Source organism: Callospermophilus lateralis, chromosome 4 (genome assembly GCF_048772815.1).
Source record: "Callospermophilus lateralis isolate mCalLat2 chromosome 4, mCalLat2.hap1, whole genome shotgun sequence".
In the NCBI taxonomy this organism is placed as follows: Eukaryota; Metazoa; Chordata; class Mammalia; order Rodentia; family Sciuridae; genus Callospermophilus; species Callospermophilus lateralis.
This window is the reverse complement of record NC_135308.1, coordinates 158366401-158375332: the sequence shown is the minus strand read 5'-3', so window position 1 is coordinate 158375332 and position 8932 is coordinate 158366401. Positions and strand designations below refer to the sequence as shown.

General features: G+C 61.9%; 1 long non-coding RNA gene across 4 annotated transcripts; it reads right to left on the bottom strand.

The window, feature by feature from the left end:
• Positions 1-1391: 1391 nt before the first annotated feature.
• LOC143397244 (uncharacterized) lies at positions 1392-7315 on the bottom strand. Of its 4 annotated transcripts, XR_013155444.1 has the most exons (6): positions 7172-7315; positions 6805-6915; positions 4938-5043; positions 3613-3804; positions 1931-3512; positions 1392-1527 (listed from the first exon to the last, which is right to left on the bottom strand). It is a non-coding gene; the product is annotated as an uncharacterized LOC143397244 (long non-coding RNA). The 4 variants fall into 4 exon arrangements; XR_013091147.2 differs by lacking the exon at positions 7172-7315 and having other exon boundaries at positions 6763-7021; XR_013155445.1 differs by lacking the exon at positions 7172-7315 and having other exon boundaries at positions 6777-7021.
• Positions 7316-8932: the final 1617 nt, after the last annotated feature.

The following is an 8932-nucleotide window of genomic DNA, read 5'->3' as shown; positions in this document are numbered from 1 at the left end:
GGGGTATAGACAGGAACAAGATTCATTTTCTTCTTGTAACCCAGGGAGTTTCGGGAAGAGGAGGTGACAGCTGAGCTCCGGTCAGTGGAGAAGGGCAGGAGGGGCGTCCAGGCCCAGAGTGTGTCTGATGCATGGGGGAGCCCCAGGTTCCCAGGAGGGCTGGGAAAGGGGAAGGGGAGGGGGTTCTGCTGGGGGCTGGTGGGTGGGCCAAGGCCGAGGGTCAGCTGCTGTGTCCAGCGCCTGCTCTGCCCGCTCGGCCCTCTGCAGGGCGGGGAATGCAGTCTAGGAAAGGCTGTGCTCCCTGCCCTCGTGGCCTCAAGGGAAGGGGAAGTGGAGGCTGGGCTGGGGCTGGGTGGGGCTGAGCTCAGAAGGCGGGAGGGGGTGGCAGAGCAGCACCCAGCTGGTCCCTCGGAGGTGGGGACAGGGAAGCCCACCAGCACCCTGGCTTCTCTGGTCTCCTCCAGCCGCTGGCCTCCTCATTCACCCCCAGGTCTGCCGAGGCTCCCCCAGGGGCAACCTGCCTGCCCGGCCAGCCGGAACATGGACTCCACTGGGACTGGGCGTGGCCAGTCTTGTTCACCCCCGACTTCTGGCTCCAAGCACAGAGCTGGCCCTCGATGCCCACTCTGTGCCAGGCACCATCCCAGGGCAGTAACTCGCCAGCTTCTCAGGATGACCTTGAGGGCAGGGCCTTAAGGGCCATTAGGTGCATCAGTCTCCAGATTTTCTTTTAAGAGAAACTTGGGTGATGGTGAACATGGTGGGCAGGGCTCCTCGGGAGGGGCAGGCGGGCGGGAGGCCCTGGGGCTCAGGGCTCCACAGCTGCGGGGTAAATCCTCCCCTGTCCCTGGGGTGTGGGGGGCATCCCTTGGTGGACGTGTGAAAGCTAAGGCAAAGGTAACTCTACGCTTGAGGGTGGCAGCCCTGAGACTGGAGAATATCTGGTTCAAAGGTTCCAGAAAGTTCTGACATGCTGTGACCCTGGCCCTGCACCAGCATTGTTGAACAGGCAAATGACCCACCAGCTTTCAACAAATGACTCCCCTTCTCTGGGCCTCACTGCCTCATTTGAAGCACGAGGTGTAGCTTGAATGGGCAGGAGAGCAACCTAGTTTCTAAAAATTTAAATGTTAATTTTTTTTTTTGCTACCAGGGATTGAACCCACAGGTGCTTGACCACTGAGTTACATCCCCAGCACTTTTTATTTAGAGACAGAATCTTGCTAAGTTGCTTAGGGCATCACTCTTGCTGAGACTGGCATCCAGCCTCAGCCTCCTGAGTCTCTGGGATTACAGTGTGCAGCACCACCGAACCTGCTAAATGTTAATTTGGTGGTGGGTACTGGAGATTGAACTCAGGGACACTGGACAACTGAGCCACATCCTCTTTATTTTATGTTTTCCTTAGAGACAGGGTCTCACTGAGTTGCTTAGTGCCTTGCTGTTGCTGAGGCTGGCTTTGAACTCATGATCCTCCTGCATCAGTCTCCCAAGCCGCTGGGATTACAGGCGTGCGCCGCTGCATCCCTAAATGTTGATTTTTAATTGAGACATGATTATTGTGCATTTTGGGGTTCGACGTGGTATTTCACTCCATGCACACACTGTGTGCTGATCGGGGTGATTGTCGTGCCGAGCACTTTAACATGGATCCTTTCTTTGTGCTGGGAACTTTCAGGATCCCTCTCCTGACGATGTTGCAATACACTCCCAATGACCTCAGCCCTGAGATCCTAGGGCGCTGCAGAGCATGCGGTCACCCTCCTGTCCAGCCTGCGCGCTGACCCCGCCATTCCTGCTCCAGCCCCCACCCTGGCTCTGCTAAGGGCTGCTCCACTGCTGCAACTTCCTCAACTTCTGCATATCAGTGAGCACACGTGGCTTTCCCTCCCTGTCCCCGCGTCCCCACACGCCACTTCCTCCCGCTCACCCGTGTTGCTGCAGATGACGGAATCACCCTCTTTTCCGGCTGCGTGGGAGGCCACTGTGGACAGGCCACGTTTTCTTTAGCCACTAATGCCCTGATGGACGCTGGGGTTGAGGGCACTTGGGACCGTGAAGGATGCTGCGGGGATCATCGCGGAGTGCACACCCCGGACCTGCTGCGCTCCTGTCCCCGGCTCTGGGCCCCGCGGCGGCAGGGTTAGGGGAACAGAGCGCGGTCTTGTGTTTCGAGGAACCTCCGCTCTGCGGGCTGTCCTGCCGGTGCTGGCCACGGGTCTGGGACTCTCCCTTCCTCCACGTTCTCACCCGGCATTTGCTATTTCTTGTGATTTTGATGATAGCCACACTGAGCTCTGATTTGCGTCTCTCTGGTGATTCGTGATGCAGACGTTTCTCCACGTGCCTATTGGCCTTTTGTAGGTCTTCTTGGCAGGGAGGTCTATTCAGGTCCTCGGTGCACTTCTTAGTGGGATTTTTCCCCTTGGTACTCGGGACTGAGTCTAGGGACTTGTGCATGATAGACAAGTGCTTTCCCCGGACCCTTATCCCAGCCCTTTTCAAATTTTAGTTTGAGATGGGGTTTTGCCAAGTTGCTGAGGCTGGTCTCGAACTTGAGATCCTCCTCCCTCAGCCTCCCAGAATCACTGGGATTACAGGTGTGTGCCACGGTGCCTGGCTGGATTTTTTTTTTTTTTTTCCTGTGAGCAACCTGTCTTGAAAGGCTCAGTGCTCTCCCTGTCACCCTGTCGCCATCAGGGGTGAGAGGAGTCATGCATGCATCCATCCACTCACTCACAGCTGCACGGCGGGCCAGGCCCTGCTCTGGGCACTGAAGGTAAACCGTAGAAAAAATCCCCGTTGGCAGGGGCTTGCAGAAACACAAGAAAGGCAGGCAGCGAAAGACCGGGCACGATTTACCAGCCTCAGCAGGAGCAGGAGCAGGAAGCGAAGGCTGGGGCTACTGGAGGCAGGGGCAGGCATCGGGGAGGCCAGCTGATTGGTGGCACCTCACATTCCAGAAGGTGGGAGCCCGTGGGAAGGGAGATCCCAGCTAGTGGGCACAGCGTGGGTGGCGGCGCTGAGGAAGGGGTGTGCTTGGTGAGTCAGTCTGGGGAGGGGCCCGAAGACCCAGAGCTGGAGTGGAGTAAGTTAGGGGAGGGGGGGGTGCTGAGGGGAGGGAGGTGGTGAGGTTACACAGTGCGTCCCTGTCTGGGCTCCACGGGAGTCACTGGGGCTTTGAGCAGAGTCTCTGGCTGTGGTGCTGCATGGATGGCAGAGTCACGGACAGGGCGGGAGGCCAGGCAGGAGACCACAGCGGCCTGGATTTGGGTGCTGGTGGTGGGTTATTTTGACCATTGATCCAACAGGATTGGCAGTGGATCATGATTCGTTAGCTACTGCTGCATAACAAACCAGCCCAAATTCAGTAGCTTAAAACTTAACAAGAAGCCAGGCACGGTGGCACACTCCTGTAATCCCAGTGGCACGGGAGGCTGAGGCAGGAGGATCACAAGTTCAAAGCCAGCCTCAGCAATGGTGAGGCCCTAAGCAGCTCAGTGAGACCCTGTCTGTAAATAAAATGCAAAATAGGGCTGGAGATGGGGCTCAGTGGTGGAGTGCCCCTGAGTTCAGTCCCCAGTACCCCTCCCCCCCAAAAAAAAAACTTACAAGAAGCAGCTTGTTCTCGTAGCTTCTGCAGGTCGGAAGGGCTGAGCAAGGCTGTGTGGCTTGGGGTCTCACACAGTTGTGGTCAGTGGCTGGACTTGGGACTGTGTGGGCGGCTGAGTGTCGTCCTAGCGTGGCCGCCTGGGGCTGCAGAGGCCAGCGTCCAGAGAACCAAGTGCTGCTTCCCGTGACAGCCTAGGGGCCACGGAGCGGGCTCCACTCACCCAGCCCACCCTGGCCGGCCCGCGGCTCCTCCCTGGGCAGCCTGGAGGGGGTTCTCCTGGGCAGCGAAGAGGGACCAAGCAGGCACCGGCCTGGACCTTGTGCGTCTGCCTCGGAGCCGTTCTTCTGGGCCTGCTCTCCCCCTTGTATGTGCGAGCAGGAGTGTGCTCACGTGCTTTTGAGTGTGCACTTGTGCGTGTGTCTGTGACCACACCCCCCCCGAAGCTTCTCCTGGCCTCTGCCGAGGAGGCCCTTCTTAGATCTGGCCACAGAGTCCTCCCAAATCAGTTCTCCAGCCAGGCCTCCCTTCACCTTTCCTGGGCCTGTCACCTGTACCTGTCACCTGTCACCTGCTGACGGGCCCCTCCTCTGACCCTTGTGGCCATGGGAGATGGTTCTGCAGAGGCAGGTGTCCACGGTCACACGCTCTTGCTTACGCAAAATTCTAGAAAAGGCAAAATTCTGGTGCCCGAGGGCAGGTCGGGGCTGCCCAGGAGGGAGCTGGAGAGGGACGGCCTGAGAAAGGGGCAGGAGGGGCCCTGGGGCAGCGGAACGCTCTGGGCCTGGTCATGGGGGTGGCAGTCGCGTAGCTCGAGGTCCGTTACCTACTATGTGTCTGGTGCTGTTCTGGACACTGGGTCCCCGCAGTGGACAAAGGAGAGTCCACAGGATAGGGGGATGGCCAAGGACGACTCGCAGTGTCTCAGGCAGGGAGCCGAGGATGCCCAGGCAGGAGACGCCAAGCCCTTCCCTTCTCCCCGGGACCGTCCCTCTCCTCTCCCAGGAGTCTCCCTCTGGAGTGGGGGGGCCAGGCTCGGGAGAGAGGGGACCTTGGTGACCTGTGCTCCCTGTCCTGCAGAAAACGATACTGACGAGGAGGGGACCCCCGCACGCCCTCCTTGTGTCCCCCTGCACCCCGCCCCACCGCACTCACCCAAGGTCGCAGCCCACCATGCCCCAGGCCTGGACACAGCCTCGCCCAGGACGCAGGACTGTGGCCCACGTGCAAATGCACACCTCCAGCCTGGTGCCCGTTCCTGTCCCCACACGCCCAGTGTCCTCCACCCTCTGGGGTCACCCAGCACCCAGCTTCGCGTTTCTCTGACCTCACGGCAGCCCCGGGAGGCGCGGTGGCTTCAGCCATTCTGCAGCTGAAGAGGTGCGGGCAGTGACCTGTCTGACCTTCCAGGTCCGAGGCCGACAGTGGCAGACCTGGGAGAGAAGCAGGTGGCCGGGCCGGGGTGTGGGTCTGCGGGTCTCTGTAGGGAACACAGGGCCTGGGCCCCCATTTCCAGCGTCCCCTGCCCACCCAGAAGCCAAGACCCTTCTCGCCCTGTGATGGCTGAGGTGGCTTATTGTCCCTGTTGCCCAGAAGAGGAAATGACAGGGTCCTGCTCAAGGTCGTGCAGAAACTGACACTGGGTCCCACACACGCTGCTCCCCCGACTCCTATCCAGTCACCCTTGCCTGGCTTGACTGTCACCGCAGGTCACTGTCAGGGACACTGTCCTGCTGCACAAGGGCAGGAGTTTCCCACAGGGCTGTGAGCAAGGGGACTTGGGGGGCGTCAGGGGGTGCGGGACAGGTCGGGGGGAGCCTTCCCAGGAGACGGTGTCCCCCTGCCCTGGGGAGCGGTGAGGGCGCGAGGGGCTGGTGGGGGTGGGGGTGGGTGTCCTGGCCGGGGCCCGGGGCTGCTGAAGATTCTGGAATCCCGACCCCCTGCAGCTGAGAAGGAGGGCCGAGCGGGCTCTGTGCCTGTCTTGGAGGACGGTGGCGTCCTCTGGGAGGAATGCTGGCCCAGGAAGCCTGGCCCCTCCGCTCCACGCTCTCTCTGTCCTCGGAGGAGAGGCTGAGCGGGGCCAGCCATTGTTTGAGGTTTAAAAATAAAGCCTCCTTGGCCTGGGTCCTGCTGCGGAGGGAGGGGGCTCAGCCGCGGGGCGAGGAGTCCTCACCCGCCTGCCATCCTGCCACAGCCTGGCTGAGCGGGTGCCCGCGCACCGTCGACCTGGACTGTGGATGTCCACCACCTCTCCTGGCCCCGGCTCCTCCAGCTGCTCCTTACCCTCACCAGAGGTTTCCAGCACCCTGGGACCACTGTGGGGGGCGTGAACTCCCCAACATCCTTTTACCCCCAGCTACACACTAAGAAAAATGCTCTGCCCCAGGAACCCCAGTGGGTGAGGCCCTGTAACTATTGCTGTTAGACAAATGAGGAGACCAAGGTTCAGGGAGGTTTAGTCACTTGCCCAAGGTCACACAGCTGGAGTCAGGGTCCTCACTGAGTATCCCACTTCGCATTCGCTCCACCTTCCCTGGGCTCCCCCTGGCCAGCAGAGAGGCTTTCAACTTCCTCTCAGGGGTCAGGTGGGGACATCAGGAGTGGAGGGCAAGCCCGGCCTGGGTTGAGGTCCGTTACCTCCTACATGCTCACACGGAGCCCTTGTGGCAAGAGACACTGCGGGGGTGGGTAGGGTCGGCATTGCTAGGTCTCAGCTCCCACCCTGGGGGAAGCAGGGACAGCAGCTCCAACAGGAGATGTCCCCCAGCTGAGACCCTGCCCTCCTCGGCTGGCCCCTGCCAGCCTCCCCATTCTGGAAGAGAGCTGATGGTCCCTCTGTGTGCCCCCCAGGTCTCTGCCAAGGCTGGCACACAGTGTGGCATCAGAAGGCCACATTCCAGGCCCCCCACCCCCTGCCTACCCTGGCAGAGTGGGGGAGAGGGGCTTCCTGGAGCCATTCAGGGAGGGACAGTGGGGAGGTCACTGCCGGTGAGTGCTGAGGGAGGGAGCCGGCAGGAGCCAGGGGACCCTCCCCCTTCAGGGATCCGGGCATCCGGGCTCTGCCTACCCTCACCCCCACATGGAGCCTGGTCGGGACCCTAGCTCAGCCTGGAGGTTGGGGATGCTGCTGGCTGAAGGCAGGTGACAAGTACCTCTTGCTACCTACTCTCAGCGGTGTTCCGGGGACAGCTGACCTGCTGTGGGACACGTATCCTCTCTGGGCCACTGTGACTCATGAAGGGACCAAAACTCCTCAAGGTGCCTTTGCCCACAGTTGAGGGTGCTCAGTTCTTGTCCTTCCTGTCCTGTCCATGTGGCAGCGACACAGCTTTTTAAAACCGAGTCGGGCCGCTGGCCGCCACGCACACGGCCCCCTTGCAGCCACCCCCCTCCCAGCTGCGCCCGGAGCCAGGGGGCTCTTCCCGGTCTGCCTCACCCTCCGCTGGCCTGGAGGGTGCAGCCCCACCCAGATCTTCGAATAGTTCTTCTGGTCATCCGAGCCCCGGCTCAGGTGTCACCCGAGGCCTTCCCTGACCCCTCCAGGCGATGCCCTCCGCTCACCCTGGTGCCGTGATGGCATCTCTCATTTATTTCCTTTATGCCACTTTCCGTGAATGACACTGTCTGGTGGGTTTACGGTCTACTTGCTGATTGTCCCTGCCGAGAGGCAGGACATGTCCCGGTCCGGTCCGCTGCCCTCTCCTGGGCACAGGGCCAGCATGGACTGGACTCTCCGTAAGTCGTTTTGGTGACGTTCCCGGGACTCAGCCGGGCTGGGGTTACCAGGAGCAGGAGGGGCCCCAGGGCCCTGGAGGGAGGAGGACGCTCAAGGCCCTGTCCCCAAGAGCCGCAGAACACCCCGGACCTGGAAACCCCCCGGCCTGGCCACAGGGGCAGGCGGTTCCGGGGTGACCTCATCGCCTGGAAAGGAGGGAGCAGGGGCAGGAAGCTCGCAGTCGCAGATGGGCTAAATTTAGAGCCTTTGATTCAGCCTGGGGGACAGTATTCCTGGAGTCCCTATTGTGTGAGGGGCCAGAGGGCAGGCTACCCATTGAATGGCGGGGTCCGGGCCATGCCAAGCTGTCTGGGCATGCAGGGGGCAGGGGCAGGGTGGGGCTGTGTCTCCTGGAGAAGAGACAAGGCCAGGGTTGGGAGCCAGGGGCGGGGCTCTGGGGGCTCCCTTTGGACAAAGGCCAGAGATGGCGGGGTGCTGCATGGCCGAGGTGGGGGTTCTGGGGTCCCAGTGCTCAGCCCTCCGCTGTGCCACCTCCCAACAGCCAGGAGACTCACGATCTCCCCCTGACTCTGGGGTCCTAAGGCTCAGTCCCAGGGACAGAGCCATGTGTCACATGGTCACCCTAGTGCCTCGACAGGCGGCCTGGACAGAAGACTCGCTGTGCCCCGCCAGACACTCCCCAGGACAGGTGTGGTGGGCTCCTCCCTCCCATGTGGCCCTGCTGTCCCCACCAGGCCTGGTGGCCCGAGGCGGACGGGGGACGTGGCCTGGCCTGCGCTGACTCCAGAGCCCGTTGCCATGGCAACGGGGTCCGGGCCTGTGTGACTCTGGAGATGAGTCGGAGCAGAGGACTTGGGCGAGGAGCCGGGGCTGGGTGGCTGCTGATCCAGCCTGCAGGGCCAGGCCCTGGCCTTGCCGCCTGGCTGGTCACACGGCTCCGCCCGAGGTCCTTGAGGGTGTCCTGTTTCTGTGCCCACGCTGCAGCCAGGCGCAGAGGAAGGTGTTAGGCAGAGTGTCCTCGATTCAGGGCCACTGTGGTGGGCGCGCCCTGCAGGCCCTTCTGCTGCTGCCCAACCCCCTGCTCCATCCCACAGGTCCCCGTCGAGGCCCAGGGGACCCCAAAAGCCACTTGTCCTGGAAATGGGGCGAGGGGACCAAAAGTTCCAATGGACTTATTCTGTACGCCACATGTGACGGGCACAGGGAGAGGACCCAAGGATGCTGGGAGTGTGGCCCCTGGCCTCCTCCTCCTTCCTGGCTGGGGAGGGCCCTGGGAAGGAAGCCGCCCCTCCAGATGCGCAGAGAGGGCGGGGACGCCGAGCTGTCCCATGCCACCTGTGGCCTGGCTGAGGCTTGGCCTGCGGCTTCTCCGAGGCTGGGACCCCGCAGGGTGCTGTCCCGGCACCGGCACCGCAGCCCCTCCCGGGAGCCCACCTCTGCAGTGCCCGGGGCGGTGCCCGGGCTGACGGCGCTGTCTTGATTTCGCGGGTGACTCATGTTATCATGTTCCCGTGGCTGAGTAACCACCTGGGCTATTTATACCCCGCGGAGGGAGCGGGGCTTCCTTCCCCCCAGCGCGGCCGGAG